Here is a 19,117-nt window from a genome sequence, read left to right as displayed (position 1 = left end):
TGTTACATCATAAAATATAGTTACAAACAAGAGCATCATGATGACATGGCACCATGGCATGGTGTTATATTATAAATTATTGTTACAAACAGGAGCATCATAATGAGATGGTGACATGACATGGTGTTACATCATAAAATATAGTTACACACAGGACATCATGATGAGATGTTACCATGGCATGGTGTTACAGCATAAAATATAGTTACAAACAGGAGCATCGTGATGAGATGGCACCATGGCATTGTGTTACATCATAAAATATAGTTGCAAACAGGAACATCATGATGTGTTGGTGCCACAGCATGGTGGTACATCATAAAATATAGTTACAAACAGGAGCATCATGATGAGATGGTGCCATGGCATGGTGTTACATCATAAAATATACTGTATTTACAAACAGGAACATCATGATGAGATGGCACCATGGCATGGTGTTACATCATAAAATATAGTTACAAACAAGAGCATCATGATGAGATGGCACCAGGGCATGGTGTTACATCATAAAATATAGTTACAAACAGGAGCATCATGATGTGATGGCACCAGGGCATTGTGTTACATCATAAAATATAGTTATAAACAGGAACAGCATGATGAGTTAGTGCCATAGCATGGTGGTACATCATAAAATATAGTACAAACAGGAGCATCATGATGAGATGGCACCAGGGCATGGTGTTACATCATAAAATATACTTACAAACTGGAGCATCATGATGAGATTGCACCATGGCATGGTGTTACATCATAAAATATAGTTACAAACAGGAGTATCATGTTGAGATGTCACCATGACATGGTGTTACATTATAAAATATAGTTAAGATGCCAGACCAGATGAATTGACATTTTGGGTGGGTTCTCCACTAAGATGTAACAACAATTAATCATTTGTAATACTGAGGGGACAACTTTACAAAATTATTGTCCTGCCGGTACACCATAACTATGTAAAATGTTGGCTTTGTTATGTGTGTAAAGGAATTTTTTTTAAGCATTTATTATTAAAATGCACAATTACACTTTCAGTTTTAATAAACATGCATGTGTTTTATGAACAAGTATTAAGAATCTAAACCAGCATGAAAAATACACTCAGCAGAATGAAATCTCTGTCTTTATTGCAGCAACATTAAAAGCTACATTAACTTGGAGCTTTCATCCAATAGTCATAGACTTCATCAGAGTTAAGGGAAGACTGGTTCATCCAATAGTCATAGACTTCATCAGAGTTAAGGAAAGACTGGTTCATCCAATAGTCATAGACTTCATCAGAGTTAAGGAAAGACTGGCTCCAAGCCATTTATATAAGCATAAAAACCAATCAGGATCACCTCCACATGAGTAATTAACCACACTACTCAAATAAAATTTAAAAAACACATACCGAATTTCTAATAACCTAGTTATTTAAAAAATGCATACAAATATATAAATATTTACGATTATGTGATTATATAACTATAATAGTGAAACTTGAACAGTTATAAAATTTCATTAAAAAATGTTGTTAATATGTCAAATCTAGGCAAGTCTAACTTGCAACATATTGGCTCTTGCCTTCAACACATTCAAAATAGAAACACTGTCATTGAGACCAGGGAAAACAGTGGCATTCAGTCTCAACTGCCAGACCAATTCTTTGTATTCTAAAAACACATCCAAGTCTCCCCCCATTTCACTGGCAACCACCTTCTCAATAAAAAAGAAAACAATTTTTTGAAAGAAGTACACAATTCCTTGTGTCTCTATAAGGCATTCATGGACTTATTCTTTTTAATATCATAAACATGTTCTCTGACCCTCACTTTTAACTTCCTGTTACTTTTGCTCACATATAAAGTGTCACAAGGTATGCAGCAAGCTAGATAAACCACCCAAGTGGTGTCACAACTACACCTCCCAGGACAAGAGAGGATCCGGTCATAACCCTTTACAACTATATAAGGACCCTTGTGTATAAACCTACAGTGCTTGCAATGACTGCATGCGAACATGTGATTGTGACCTTTCTGAGCATATTATGTGTACTTATTTATTTCCAAAATATTTTTTTCAAATTCTTTCCTCTGCTAAACACAGTAGGTGGCTGGTCACACAAAATTCTTCTCATCTCACCAGTGAACACCAAACCTCAATTCCTTTTAATGGATTCTACATACATGTAGACATAACTACTAAAAGTAATAATAACAGACCTTCTGTGATAAGTGGAAACACACTTATTGTGTGTCAGTTCATCATTACCTGACACCACAGAAGTTGATGGTTGGTCCGCATTCCCCTTGGTGCAACAGCTGCTGAAATAGAGATGAGATTCTAGAGCATCAGTTAGTTAGATTTGCCCCTAATATCATTAATCAGACCATTTGGATAACCCCTATCCAAAAACAAAGAGCAGAGGGAATGTAGTTCTTGTACAAAAACATTATCAGAGGTAAGTCTGGAGAGACATACCATCTGTCCTTTTATAATACCTCTCTTTTGATGGAGGGGATGACAACTAGTAAAGTATAAGTAGGAATTGGAAAACATTTCTTTATGAAAAATGGTAGAACTAAATTGATAATTAGCTGAATCTTTCAGTATTGTGACATCCAATAAATTAATTTCATACATGTCGCTGTAATTTGTGAATCTCAAAAAACTTGTTAATGTCTCCCACTTTGTAAAAAGTTCATTCCACTACTCTATAGATCCCTTCCATAATACCAAGATGTCATCAAGATATCTATGATAGGCATGTATATAAGGCAAAAAGGTGGAATTAAAACATGTTACTCTTCCCAAGTGGCTAAAACATTGACATAAATGGGGGCACATGCTGCCCCCATAGCTGTGCCCAATACCTGATAGAAATATTCACCCTCAAAGAATAAAAACTTGTTTTTCAAAACCAACTCTAAAAGGGTCTCAATCACTAAAATGTTGTTGTTAGAAAGATAATCCTGGACATTTAAAAATCTCCTGAACCAATCCATCTCAGTAGAATGAGATATTATTGAGAACAGGATAACTATGTCCACTGTAACAAAGAGACTGAGGGACAGAATACACAAACATTTATATGAAATCAAAATGAGAAAAGAGCAAACACACTCTACAAACACATAAAATGTTATCCACACCATATGTTCAAATTTTGCATTTTGAAACAAATGCCTTCTAATAATAATGAAAGTCCATGGATCTTATTACTTGAAAAACGTGAATTATATTGGCAGGTGCATTTGAATGTCAGTAACTGGCCTGGACTCAATGAACATGTTTCAATAGCATGTGTGCTTAAGTTAAAAGCACTGGAAATATGAACTCTAAATATAAGGCATAATATTGACATACTTTTGTATTTATTTTCCTATCTTATGGGGAATGCATTCTGTTTCTATTTTCTATATTTTATTCTTTGTTGCAATTTTTGTAAATAGTATTGGCTCAATGCTGTGCACTGTGAATTTCTTTTTAGTGGCTCCCTTAAGATGATGTTTCAGTTCCGGGGGGGGGGGGGGATTGGTGGTCATGTGACTGAACACAAAACCTTTAAAATGAGTGTGTACTTTCAGCATTGTTATCTGATGAAGTTCATGTACTTTTTGAATGAAAGCACTTATCTTTCTTTGTTTTAAGCAAGTTTTTTATTTAAAAAATGCTACTGTATTAAAGTTCTTGTGGATTTTATATACAGCAGTTTGTTTATTTGAGCCTTCTACTTGTGTTTCACCTATATTTCTTTAGTTTGTTTTCTGCCTGGTTTGTTTTACAAATATATTGAAGACCTTTGATTGTGAAAATTAAAAAGTGCTCCTCTTTTTGACCCTCTGCTATGATTTTTAAGGCAAGTGCTATGCTTTTTTTAATATTTGGAGGTTGAAAAGTTTGTGTGTTGATTGTAACACTGACTGTATAGGAGCAGTGACTAATGCCTGAGTTCTGTAGACTTTAAAGTATTTCTTTTCATACATCACATTATATTAGGAATACTCTTACACTTGCTATACTACAATTTGCACTCAGGAAAGCCCTTAGCAATGCTAAAGATGCTATAGAGCTCCATTTTCTGTACAGCAAGCCATGTCATGAGGGATAAACACACACTTTTGCAGAAATCAGTGCTAGTTTATATTTACCCAAACATTGGAGAGGTACCAGAAAAACAAGTTTTAGGGGAATATTGAACACAGCAGTGCCATAAGGGCTTTCTCAATTCTTCATTTTCCATATTATGTTGAAGAACGGGGTGCTGCACCTACAAACTCTTCATTTATAATCAATTCCTCAGACCACATCAAAAACAACCTGGTTTTAACTGCAATGGGACATTATCTGCTTACTGTTTGGGGGCGTCATTATTATCTTAGTAGGCCTGCACTAGGACATACATCTATTAAGAATCTCAAACCAAACTTAATGGTGTTTATTGTGTGGATATTCATCTCACGTACTGTAAAAGTAAAAAATCATGGGATTGTGATAAGAAGACACTGTAGCAGTGATGTCAAACCTTTTGGGCTTGGCATGTCAAAAATTTGGAAAATGCCTATCTTGACTCTGTTGGTGTGTCACCCCCCTGAACAAAAGTGAAACGATTCTTTACATATTAATTTATTAAAAAAAATAATAAAGTCCAATCATTTTTGCTGCTATGTATTATAAAAGTAAAAGAAAAATCAGTAACTTACAGTAGAAAAAAACAAAATGCACACTGATAATTGGGCTTCAAATAGTGCATCAAAAATTACTCCACTTTTAATAGTAATTTTGAATAGAACTGAAAAAATATGGAACACATTGCATTTTGTTTGATTAACATCAATTAATGACCTTTTTGTTGCTGAGTTTTAATAGATAAGTGCAGGGTCAGATGTTTCTTGTATGTTTGTTCATTCAGCTTCTTTGGTAACTCAGGTGTTGGTGAATGCTGGTGTGTCACCCAGAGTGTCATGCTGTGTCACCTTTGACATGCATGTCATAGGTTTGTAATCACTGCACTGTAGTATGGTGTTAGACTACAAAATAAGAGGACATGCTAAAATGGATGAATTAACATTATGACACTCTCTGCTCAGATGTAACATTAAGTAATCAATATAGTACAGAAGTGACACTTTTATAGCCTTTATTGTTCTGCCAGAAGAGTATCTGCATGGGCAATTTTGGTTCACTTGAAACTCTGAGGGGAAGTTGATATATGTATTAGTATTAAAACATGCAGTTACACTGTATATATTAACAAAGATGCATGTCTTCAAGTATGTGTGTTATAAACAAATACACTTATGCTATTTCTCTTAAATAGACACAGTCCTATAATCTCTCCCTCAGTTTCTTTTTCCCCATTTCACAGATATTTGCAGAACCATGGTGCATTCTGGGAAACTTTCCAAAAGTTGTAGTAGTATAAGAAAGATCTTACCCATGCATTTTGTAAAGAAAGATGCTAACTGTTTTATGTGGTGCTATTGTATAATTAAAATAATAAATACAGTACAGATTTCCCCTTGACATTAAAGAGAATTGACTTCTGTATGGAGCTTTCCCTTGACTCTTTTTTTTTTGTTACAAACAAAGCTTCAATTATTTTGATATGTCAAAATAAACTCTTTTTAAATAATGTTTATTTTAGCAAGGTAGTGACAGATTTGTAAGTAGTTTAACAGGGCTATATTTTATTTTTAAGCAGTAATTGCTGAACTTTTATATTTGCTTTGTAAGTTGTTGTAGGTTATTGCTTCAGTAGTTTTTTATTGTATGTCTTATTTAGTGGAGTTTAGATTGCTTTTGTTATGTTTGTAGTTTTTTGCTGCTATAGATTTTTTATTGTATGTGTTTAGTGGAGTTTACATTGAGTCTCACTGCAGATTAAGTGAGATTTGTTGGCGTAATGAAATACAGAGCAAAGATTCAAACAGTGCTTCATAAATTATAGATTTTATTTCTAGTAGACCTTAAATAAGAGGAGCTACTGATGTATGTCACTGCACTTCATCTGTCAGCTCCAATTTCTTCTTGCAAACACTTTTAATTTTATATAATAGATATGATAACTGTAAAACAAAGACAAAATACTAAGTAAGGCAAAAAAATAGCAAGAAAACAATCATATCCTGACAGAAACTAAAGCACAAAAAAATACCAAAATCCTAGATAGTACTGCAAACAATGTTCTATCAACTATATACACTATGTACAAGGGTAAACTAAGAGGATAAAGAAGACTAATCTCCAATCCTAACCTCTAATATCAAATTTTTTGGCCATTTGTGTTGTAATCACAGCATGCCCCTAATTACCAAGAATATCCCAAATAACAAACAGACGTTCTACTCCTTACTGGCACAATCACTGAGCTAACAATGTTTTTTCCTGCCCATCTTGCTCCTGCAGTGAACTGTGCAACTTATCTGCTCTATACATTTTAAGGGTCTCCGCTTTGGCTCATTGTGTCCCTGCTAATCTAATCTAAATTTGGTGATTTCTAGCACTCATGATACATTTATTAAATAAATCAACAAAGCCATACAGACATTGTCTATTAGTGCCTAACTAAGGACTAGTATATAAAGGGCCTTGACTATGAAAATTAAAAGCATGCCACTCTTTGAGACCCTCTACTGTGATACTTAAAGCCTGGGGTATGGTTGTTAATAAAGGAGGTTGAGAGGTTTGTATGTTGGTTGCAACACTGAATGTATAAGAGCAGTAATTAATGACTGAATTTTGCAGACTTAGAAGGATTTCTTTATGTACATCACATTATATTAGGAACACTCCACTTACTGTGGTACCTCTCACAATCAGGAAACCTTTAGCAATGGTAAAGATGCTGTAGTGTTCCACTTTCTGTATAAGCTATGTCATGAGGGATAAATACATACTAGTGTGGTAATCAATGCCAGTTTATATTTACCCAGTTCTTTGGAAACAGATGGCTAAAATTATTTTTTAGGGAATCTTGCACACAGTTGGCACTGCCATAAGGAGTTCAGCAATTCTTTCTTTTCAAAATATGTTGAGGAAGGAAAAAAAGAGAAAAGTCCACCTTTAGAGTCACTTATGAGTTGGTGCTGTTTTTCAAATGTTTGACGTGTTATCAGTACATATAACTACCTTAAAAATCACCAGGATGTAACTGCAGTGTTACATTTACCAAATTACTATTTAAGACTGTGTTATTATCATAGCAGGCCTGCACCAGGACATAAGTCTATTAAAAATCTCAAACCAAACTTAATTTTGTTTATTGTTTGTATAGAATAAATATGTGTGCTGTATTTTTCAAGGACTGAATGTGCATATAAATAGCCAGCACATGCTAGCTTCAGTGCTATTTTGGGAGTGCAGCCAGCAGCATGTTGCAGCTAGACAGTAAACATGTATGAGTGTAATAGCTACTTTGTTTAGAAGTTTATCTAAGTTAAAATTATTAAGCCTCAATCCTGATGGGTATGTTCCTAATAAAGCTGCTTGAACAGAACCCACAAAGTCTCATATATTGTATCCTGACTAGATGAATGACAGTTTGGATATTAATCTCACTTACCCGTAAAAATGAAAAAAAACTCAGAGGCATTGAGATAAGAAGGAACTATAGTATAGTGTTAGACTATAAAGTAAGGGGATATTTTAAAAATGGATGAATTACATTATGGCACTCTCCGCTCATATGTAACCAGGACTATTCAATATACTAAAGAAGTGACACTTTTGCGATCTTTATTGTCCTGCCAGAAAAGTATCTCCATGGAAAATGTTGACTCCATTGAAACTGTGAGGGGAATTTGTTATATGCATTTATTATAAAAACATGCAGTTGCACTTTAGGTATAAACAAAAATGGATGTCTTCAAGCATGTATCTTATAAATAAATGCATTATGCTAGTTCTATTAAATAGACACAGCCCTATCCTTTCTCCCTTGGTTTCTGTTTCCCCGTGTCACAGATATTTGCATTACCAAGGTGCTTTCTGGGAAACTTTCCAAAAAGTTTTACAAGCATAAGAAACAACTCACCCATGCATTTTATAAAGGAAGATACTTAGTGTTTTGTGTAGTGTTACTGTATTGTTAGATTAATAAAGACTGTAAAAATCTCTTAGCAACATTAAACAGTTGACTTCTGTATGGAGCTTTTCCGTGATGTAGATCTTTGTGGACAAAAGTTTAGTCCTTTTGATATTTGTTAGGAAGCTCTTTTTTGTGAATGGTTTATTTCAGCAAGATAATGATAGATTTCTAACTAGTTTAACACTTGTTTCTTTTTTTAAGTTATAATTGTTAAGCTTTTAAGAGTGTTTGTTATGTAAATGTTTGCAGTCAAGAGTGTTAGTTATGTAAATGTTTGCAGGGTTTTGCTTGTCTACTTTTATTGTATGGGGAGAATAGTTACATATGAGTTGGGATTGGTTTATAAAATGAAATACCGAGCAAAGATTTCAAAACAGTGTTTTGTAAATTGTAGAGATTTTGGAAGGCCTTATTTAAGAAGAGTTGCATATGCTGCTTATGTCGCTTGATATCATCCATTAGCTCCAGTTTCTTCTTGCAAACAATTTTACAAAATAGATATCAGAACTGCAAAACAAAGACAACATACTAGTTGTCTAAGTCAAAAGAATAGGAAGAAAAGGAATCTTACCCTGACAGAAACTAAACCACAAAAAAATACCAAAATCCTAGATATTTCTGCAAACACTGTTCTATCAACTATAACACTAGGAACAAAAGTAAACTAAGAGAATAAAGAGGCGTAATCTCAAATCCTACCCTTTAATATTGAATTTTATGGCCATTTGTATTGTGGTTACAGCATGGCCACATTTACCATCTCCTGCCCATCTTGCTCATGCATTGAACTGTGCAGCTCCCCTGCTCCCCACCTTTTATGTGTCTCTGATTTTGGCTCAATGTGTCCCTCCTACTCTAACTCAAATTTGGTGATTTTTGGGGACTTCTAATGTTGAATTTGCCAAATAATATCAACAAAGCCATACCATAGAGACATTCTCTATTAGTACCTAACTAAGGACTAATATATAAAGTCTTTTGATTGTGAAAATTAAAAAGGTGCTCCTCCTTGAGACTCTATGCTATGATATCTAAAGCCAATTGCATGTTTTTTAATTACATGGAGGTTGAGAGGTTTGTATGCCAGTTGTAACACTGAATGTACAGGAGCAGTAATTAATGCCTAAATTCTGTAGACTTAAAAGGATTTCTTTATGTACATCATATTATGTTAGGAATACTCCACATGGTATTGTACCTCTCACAATCAGAAAAGCCTTTAACAATGGTAAAGATGTTGCAGAGTTCCACTTTGTGTAAAAAAAGCCATGTCATAAGAGATAAATACACACCAGTGTGGAAATCAGTGCCATTTAAATTAACCCCAATCTCTGGAAATGGAGGGTTAATTTTTTTAGGGAATCTTGCACACAGTTGGCACTGCCATAAGGGGATCATCAATTCTTGCTTTTACATTTATGTTGAGGAAGGAAGGTTGAATAGTCCTCGTTTAGAGTTGCTTACAGTTTGTTGAAGTTTTCAAACTCGTGATGTTTAACCAGTCCCCATAACTACCTTAAGATGCAGCAGGATATAACTGCAGTGGTACCATTACCAAATTACTATTTGAGACAATGTTATTAACTAATCAGGCCTGCACCACACAACTTCATATAATTTATTGTTTGGATATCAATCTCACTTACCTGTAAAAATGAAGATAAGAAGGCACTACAGTATGGTGTTTGACTAGAAAGGAAGGGAATATTCTAAAATGGATGAATTAACGTTATGGCACTCTCTGCTCGGATGTAACAGGAAGTAATATAGTACAGAAGTGACACTTTAACAACCTTTACTGTCCTGCCAGAACAGTATCTGCATGGAAAATGATGGCTCCCTTGAAACTCTAAGTGGAAGTTGTTATTTGTAGTAATATGAAAACATGTAGTTAAGCTCTATGTAGTAATAAAGATGCATGTCTTCAAGCATGTGTTATAAACAAATACACTTATGCTATTTCTCTTAAATAGACACAGTCCTATCCTCTCTCTCTTTCTCTCTCTCTTTCTCTCTCTCAGTTTCTGGTTCCCATTTCACAGAAATTTGCATAACCATGGTGCATTCTGAGAAACTTTCCAAACAGTTGTAATAGTATAAGAAACAATTTACCCATGCATTTTATAAAGACAGCTGCTAATTATTTTACGTGGTGTTACTGTATAATTAGAATAATAACTACGGTACAAATCTCCCCGACATTAAAAAGAACTGACTTTTGTATGGTGCTTTTCCTTGTGTTTATTTTTTTGTTATATGTAAAATTTTAGTTCTTTAGAAATTTGTTAAGAAGTTTTTTTTTTCAGTAAGAAGATAATGATGGTCTTTAGGGTACTTTAATGTGGTTATTTATTTTGTATTTAAGTAATAATTGCTAAACTTTTTCATAGTGTTTGCTTTGTAGACTTTGGCTCTTGTATTTTTTTTTGTTGTTGTATGTGTTTATTAGTGGTGTTTAGATTGCTTCTTGCTACAGATGAGTTTTATAAAATAGATATGATAGCTGTAAAACAAAGACAAAATAAGCAATTATATCCTGACAGAAACTAAAATGCTAAAATACCAAAATCCTAGATATAACTGCAAACACTACTCTATCAACTATTTACACTGGGAACAATGATAAACTAAGAAAATAAAGAAGCGTAATCTCAAATCCTACCCTTTAATATTGAATTTTATGGCCATTTGTATTGTGGTTACAGCATGGCCACGTTTACCATCTCCTGCCCATCTTGCTCATGCATTGAACTGTGCAGCTCCCCTGCTCCCCACCTTTTATGTGTCTCTGATTTTGGCTCCATGTGTCTCTCCTACTCTAAGTCAAATTTGGTGATTTGGGGGACTTATAATATTAAATTTGTTAAATAATATCAACAAAGCCATACATATATATTCTCTATTAGTACCTACCATTTAATCTTGATTGCGAAGATTAAAAAGCTGCTCCTCCTTAAGACCCTTTACTATGATGTTTAAAGGGGTATGTTTTGAATTGCGTGGAGGTTGAGAGGTGTGTATGCTGGTTACCATACTGAATGTACAGGAGAAGTAATTAATGCCTGAATTCTGTAGACTTAAAAGGATTTATTTATGTACATCATTTTATACTAGGAATACTCCACATGGTGTTGTACCTCTCACAATCAGGACAGCCTTTAACAATTGTAAAGATGTTGTAGAGTTCTACTTTCTGTACCAAAAACCATGTCATGAGGGATAAATACACACCACTATGGAAATCAATGCTAGTTAAATTTACACCAATCTCTGGAGATAGACTGATACATTTTTTAGGGAATCTTGCACACAGTTGGCACTGCTATAAGGGGATCACCAATTCTTTCTTTTCCATTTATGTTGAGAAAGGATGTTTGAATAGTCCTCCTTTAGAGTTGCCTACAGTTTGGTGCAGAGTTTTCAAACCCTTGATGTGTAATCAGTCCCTATAAAAATTTGGTGCAGAGTTTTCAAACCCTTGATGTGTAATCAGTCCCCATAACTACCTTAAAAAGCTCCAGGATGTAACTGCAATGCTGCAGTTACCAAATTACTAGTTAAGACAGTGTTATTAACTTGTCAGCCCTGCACCAGGACATAAGTCTTTTAAAATCTCAAACCAAACTTCATGCCATTAATTGTTTGGATATCAATCTCACTTACCTGTAAAAAAGAAAAAAAAATCAGAGGCATTGTGATAAAAAGGCACTATAGTACGGTGTTTGACGATAAAGGAAGGGAATATTCTAAAATGGATGAATTAACATTATGGCACTCTCTGCTCGGATGTAACAGGAAGTAATCAATATAGTAAAGAAGTGACACTTTTACAACCTTTACCGACCTGCCAGAACAGTATCTGCATGGAAAATGTTGTCTGCCTTGAAACTCTGAGGGGAAGTTATTTGTATTAATATTAAAACATGCAGTTACGCTCTATGTATTAACAAATATGCATGTCTCTGAGCATGTGTGTTACAACAAATGCACTTATGATAATATACACAGTCCTATCCTCTCCCTCAGTTTCTGTTTTCCATTTGACAGATATTGCATAACCATGGTGCATTCTGAGAAACTTTCCAAAAAGTTGTATTAGTGTAAGAAACAACTTACCCATGCATTTTATAAAGAATGCTATTAATCATTTTATGTGGTGTTACTGTATAATTAGAATAATTATGGTGCAGTGGTGCAACGATAGAGTTGTTGCCTCACAGCAAGTTCTCCAGTTCAATTCTCAGCTGGGGTGCTTTCTGTGTGGAGTCTGCATGTCCTCCCTGTGTTTGTGTGGGTTTTCTCTGGGTGCTCTGGTTTCCTCCCACATTAAAAAGACATGTCTGGAGCATTTCTCTGCAGGCCTTCGCTGAAAATTGGCTTTGTTCCAAGTCGGACTTTCCCAGTTAACAAATGTTAAATAAATAAATAAAAATAATAAATAAATAATAAATACTGTAAAAATCTCCCCTAGACATTAAAGAGAACTGACTTCTACATAGAGCTTTTCCTTATACATTTTTGTTACAGATAAAACGTTAGTTCTTTTTTTGTTGTGGCGGCTCTGTTTCAAGAAGATAACGATAGTCTTTAGAGTAGCTTAATGTGCTTGTTGCTTTTGTTTTTAGGTGATAATTGCTAAGCTTTTTCCCAATGTTTGCTTTGTAAGTGTTTGTAGATTTTTGCTCATATAGTTTTTTTTTTGTGTGTGTGTTGATTAGTGGTGTTTAGATTGCTGCTTGCTACAGATGCGTTTTATAAAATAGATATTATAACTGTAAAACAAAGACAAAATACTGAGTAAGGCAAAAGAAGAACAAGAGCCATTTTGACAGAAAATAAAGCACAGAAATACCAAAATGGTAGCTATTACTGTCAACATTGTTCTACCAACTATATACACCAGGTACAAGGGTGAACTAAGGGGATAAAGAAGACTAATCTCCAATCCTACCCCCAATATCCAATTCTCTGGCCATTTGTGCTGTGATCACAGCATGCCCCCAGTTACCAAGAATAGCCTAAATAATGAACAGAAGTTTCAGTCCTTATTGGCACAATTAGTGAGCTAACAATGGTGTTTCCTGCCCATCTTGCTCCTGCAGTGAACTGTGCAGCTCCCCTGCTCCACACATTTTAAATGTCTCTGATTTTGGCTCAATGTGTCCCTCCTAATCTAACCCAAATTTGATCATTTTTGGCACTCATGATGTTACATTTATTAAATATGTCAAGAAAGCCATGCAGTCATTGTCTATTATTACCTAAGGACTAGTATATAAAGGGTCTTGACTATGAAAAATTAAAAGCATGCCACTCTTTGAGACTCCCTACTGTGATACTTAAAGCCAGGGTTATTGTTTTTAATACTAGGAAGTTGAGAGGTTTGGATGTTGGTTACAGCACTGAAAGTATAGGGGCAGTAATTAATGACAGTTCTGTAGACTTTACATGATTTCTTTATGTACATCACATTATATTAGGGACACTGTGCTTGCTGTTGTAGCTGTCACAGTCAGGAAAGCCTTTAGCAATGGTAAAGATGTTGTAGGGTTCCACATTCTGTGCAAAATGCCATGTTATGAGGGATAAATATACACCAGTCTGAAAATGAATGCTAGTTCATATTTACCCCAATCTCTGGAGATGGAAGGTTAAAAATCTTTTGGGGAATGCTGCACACAGTTGCCACTGCCATTATGGGATCATCAAATCTGATATTGTTAATCCTCGTTCATTCCTTACGTGTGGGAAGTCGGTTCCAACCTCAGAACCGAGCCAGCCATCTTCCAAGTTCATGCCAGCTACAAACTCTCGAGCTAAATTCTTACCCAGAATTCCCCTCTCCCTATTACCTCAGATTTCATTTGCCGTGTTACCATTCAGTCGTGTCAAGCTGCTTCTCTTGAGCTAAGTACAATATTTTTCTTCATACTAAGTTCTAAGACAGCTTTTCTCATAAGAAGTTATTAGATAGTTCCCTTACCTTATTGCACTTAGCGACTACCCTTTTTTGAATCCTTTTCATTCCTTTCCTCTCTTTTTTACCGCAAGGTAATTCCTTTTTTACCATCATTGGTAATCCTCTTTTCTTTCTTACCTTCAGGTAATTCTTGTACCATTGCTGGTATTTTTCTGTTTTTTCCTTCTTTCTTTCTAACATGGTAGATAAAAAAGGTAGTCCAGGGTTTAAAAGTTGTTTAGATTGTGGCCATAAATTACCTACTTCAGATGCACATTCCATGTGTGTCTATTGCTTGGGTGTGCCTCATTTAACAGTTGACCCGCCTTACGGGATTTGTAAAAATTTCTCTAACAGACGTTAACTGAGAGAAAAAATAAATTAATATTGAAGGGGCTACTTAAATCTCCTTTTTTAGAGGCTATTTCTGGGTCAGAGGCTTCAACCCCTCCAAGATCCCATAAGAAAAAGAGTGATGAACATAAAAAGGCCAAGTCTCTTCCTTTGTCACTAGCTGGGGACCCTCAGGAACCGAGACCCAAAAGCTAAGCTTTCCAGTTTGGATTTGATTTCTTTGGCTCCAGCGCTTTCTGTGCCTAGACCTTCAGCACTGAGGCCATCTGTACCATCTGTGACTTCGGCACTGACTAGTGTGCCCCATACCGCATCTGTACCGAAGGGCTCCTCGGTTCAGACTCCCTTACCGGCACTGACTGTCCAGTTGATGCAGACTGTTACGGCGTCAATGGATGTTTTGACGCCCATTACCTTTTCAGCTCTGAAAACTTACCCGGCACTGACTACCCTCTTGGTACCGACCATTCAGTTTTCATCACTGATGTTTTCAGCTCAAGCCTTAGCGCCAACAACCACTTCGGTACCTACCTCATCATCAGTGCAGACCATGCCTTCGGCACCGATGATTTCCTTGGTGCAGACACCAGAAGTTCAGTCCTTTATAGCTCTGTTGTTCTTAGTGCAGATCTCCCCCATAGTGGGCACCGAGCTTGATCCATCCTTGGATAGATCTGACTCTCCCTCAGCCATGTCCGTGAAATCCACTAGAAGCCTCTCTGAACACGATGTGTTGCATCTTGTGGATCAAGTGCTTTTGGCCAGAGGTATCCCACCCCCCAGGACCTATCTTTCCTCGGAAGGTGATCACCCTTTACCAAAGACCCCTACATATTCTCCTCCTTCATTGCCTTTGAAGCCCCTTGATATAACACAGTCTTCCCCCACTACGGTTCCCTTTATGGACCTCACTAAAGAGCTGCAGTTGCCTTTGTGGCAGGAGAATCTTGCTACGTCCCAGGATGTCAGCTGTGGTGTATGTACTTTGGTGCTTCACAGCCATCCAGGGACTCCGGATGAGCAGGCTGAGCCACTTAGGTGAGGGGTGACACCTGCCCTGGTCACCCACCCCTCTTCAGGTGGACCAGCTTTCCAGCTAACGGAGAAGGCTCTGGCATTGGTTGTCGATCCTGTGCTATCACTCTCCTCACCCTCCTCTAGACCGCAATGTACACAAGTCACTCCTAGCTGACACCGGGTACAAGGGCCTCAGGACATACTCCCACAGGAGACCCCTTTTGCACTGTCATCCCCAGCTTCTCCCTCTGAGGAAGATCATCAAAAGAGGTTGTGCAAGAGGAAGCACATGGACTCCACAGAGGAGTCCCTTACTGAAGACACAGACTTTGAAGATGGGGAAGGGTCCCCTCGATCACCCTCTGAGGTATCCTTTGGTGATATCCTTGAAATCCTTAAACAGAGAGATGATTGGCAGCCCTCTAACCTGATCTTTGAAGAGACTGTGTTCCTGCAGGCCTTTCGTGCCTGGCCCCCTACCTCCTGAGTTACTCCACCTGCTGACGAACTTGTCCGGCTCATCGTGCAGCGTGTGTGGAAGGCTCCTGACACTGTTGAGGCCATTCCCTGGAGGCCAGATAAAATTTTGTCCCCTTTTGCTACTGTTCCCCATTGGTCCAAAGGTCTTCCTGTAGATGCTTTGGTGGTGGCGGCCGCAACTAAAAAGGACTTGGCGGAAGAAGAAAGCCAGACTGTCCATCCACCCAACAAAGAGTCCCAAGCTCTGGACAGAATAAGGAAGTGTACTTTTGCATCAGCGACCTTTGCAGTCAGGTCCCTGAACTATATGGCACATTTTACCACGCTTTAAAGAGATTTAATTTCTGAGATCTCTGAAACTTTGGCTGGAGCTGTGTCTGATGAGGTCCGTGACAAAGTGGCTTCTCAGCTAGCCACCATTGAATTGATATATAACTCCTCCATGTGCCTGATATCTCACGCATCAGAAAGAGCAGCTAGAATGGCTAGTTCAGGCATTGTTCTGAGACGACATGCCTGGATGCGCTTGTGTAATTTTGCAGAACCCTTCAAGGCTTCCTTTCACAGTGCTCCCATTGAACCCTCATCGTTGTTCTGACCCAAGGTTAAAAGCACACTGGCCAGATGTGAACAGGATGGTAAGACCCTTTCTGCTGTGGGTGTCCATTATTCTTCCTCTCAATGGGCTTTCTCCAGAAACCAGAAGAGTGAGAAGATATGGCACAAAAAGTCTCAAGGTTCTTTCCGTGACACACATGCCGAGTTCTCCCCTAGAGGCAGAGGGGGAAACTCACAGGGAAGGTGCCCCTTTTGGGGCAGAGGGGGTCCATGTAACCAGGGTTCCAGGGATTCTTTCCCTGGCCAATCCTACCAGCGCTCCTGAAGAGCGGCCCAACTGCTTTCCTCTGGAAGTGGTTGGGGGTTGTTTCTCTTTGTACCCTTCTGCCTGGCTAACCATTACCACTGATTCTTGGGTACAAAGGATAATAACCAGAGGCAATCATATCCCCTTTGACCTTTGTCCTGCTCCCCTAACAAGCTTACCTGACATTCCACTCAGTCAAAGGGAAAAAGCAGCATTAGAGATTTCAAAGCTGCTAAGAAAAAGAGTCATCCAAATAGTCCCTCCAGATCAGATAGGATCCGGATTCTACTCAAGACTATTTTTGGTGCCAAAGAAAACCGGGGACTGAAGACCAATTTTGGATCTCAGTGTATTGAACAAGTCTATAAAAGTACAGAAATTCTGGATGGTCACAATACAGTCTATCCTTCCGCTTTTGGAAAAAGATGATTGCATGTGCTCGATAGATCTTCAAGATGCGTACTACCACACAAAAGTGGACAGACCATCAAGAAGATTCCTTCTCTAATGTGCAGGAGCCAGTCATTATCAGTTCAGAGTACTGACCTTCAGACTCTCTACAGCCCCCAAAGTCCATGGCAGTCATCACAGTTCACTTGCGACTACAAGGATTCCAGGTGTTTCCATACCTAGACGACTGGCTCATCTCTGCCCCCACCAGACATCTATTGGAAGAAGGCCTGGCATACTTTCTCCTCACTGCAGAAAGGCTAGGCATAACAATAAACTGGCAAAAATCCAATCTCAATCCATCACAGTCCACAGAATTCATAGGGGTCATCTTGAATACAAAGAATTGCAGAGCATCCATTCCAGAGCACAGAATTCTAAGGATAAAGCAACAGATGATTTCAATCCTTTCAAGGGAGAAATCCACAGCTCATTCTGTTCTCAGTTGCTGGGTTCCATGGCAGCCTCCATTATGACTGTCCCCCTGGCCAGGTTTCACATGAGGCTTCTACAATGACTATTGCTCACCCAATGGTACCCTTTTTAGTACCCTCTTTCAGCCCAGATTCGGGTAACTCACAGGTCCAAACAAGATTTAAATTGGTGGATGGCACACAGTCCATCACAATGGTCTCACCCCTTCTCCCCCCAACAGCCCAAGGCTACAGTGACCACGGACACCTCCCTGATGGGGTGGGGGAGGCTATTTCAGGGACAGACAATCCAAGGTACTTGGTCCGAAATGGAGACCCATCTGCATATAAATGATCTAGAGCTGAGGGCGGTGCTTCTGGCATTGCAAGCATTCCATCCTCTGCTGCTGTCTGGGACTATTGCAATACAATCAGACAACATGGTGGTGGTCTGGTACATCAACAAACAAGGTGGAACCAAATCATACCCACTCTGTCGAGAGGCCATGAGGATATGGCATTGGGCGAGGGCTACCAACAGCTTTCTTCTAGCAATGGACATTCCTGGAAGATCCAACGTGATAGCAGACAGACTCAGCAGGTGTATTCTACAACCTCATGAGTTGTCCCTGAATCCCTTGATAGCGGCGGAGATTTTCAACTGCTGGGGTCTTCCTTGCTGTGACCTCTTTGCGTCCCCGACCAACTACAAATGCAGCAACTATTTTTCCCTGATTCCCCCTCTGGGACAGTCACCCAGGGATGCTCTAGTCAACGATTGGCCCTCGGGTCTACTTTATGCATTTCCAACTCTCCCCCTCATTCCCCAATTTCTGAAGAAAGCCCGCTGGTTGAAGAGCAAAGTAATCTTCATAGCACCATATTGGCCTCGTCAGATTTGGTTCCCCTTTCTCTGACCTCACCTACTAGATGAACCGTGGATTCTCCATCCAGCCCTGGGGGTTGATCTCTCATCTGCAGAATCTGATTCACCCCAGCTTGAACAGCCTGAAGCTCACAGCTTGGCTCCTCCAATTCATTTGATTGTCAGGCAGAATGATCTTTCTTTGCCAGTACGTGACATTCTTATTGCATCTCATAAGTCTTCCACCAGAATTACGTATCTCAGCAAGTGGAAAAGATTTACTGTTTGGCTGAAAGAAAAACAGGTCGATCACTTTTCAGCACCAGTGTTGATAGTACTGGAATATCTGTCTACCATATTTCAATCCAGTCTATCTGCCTCTACCATTAGAGTTCATTTGGCTGCAATATCTAATTTTCATGATGGTGTCCAAGTCTCTTCTCTTATGGCACACAAATTATGCGAGACTTTCATAAAAGGCATGAATCATCTAAAACCACCTTTAGAGAACCTATTCAACCATGGGACCTGTCATTAGTCCTACAAGCTTTGACAATGCCACCTTTCGAACCAGCTTCTTCTTGCAACCTCAAATATTTATCATGGAAAACCTTGTTTTTGGTCGCCATTACTTCTGCCA

The sequence above is a fragment of the Protopterus annectens genome, chromosome 8.part0, assembly GCF_019279795.1.
Source record: "Protopterus annectens isolate FY-2018-M chromosome 8.part0, PAN1.0, whole genome shotgun sequence".
NCBI lineage: Eukaryota > Metazoa > Chordata > Ceratodontiformes > Protopteridae > Protopterus > Protopterus annectens.
The sequence above is the reverse complement of the archived record's forward strand: the minus strand, read 5'-3'. Positions refer to the sequence as shown.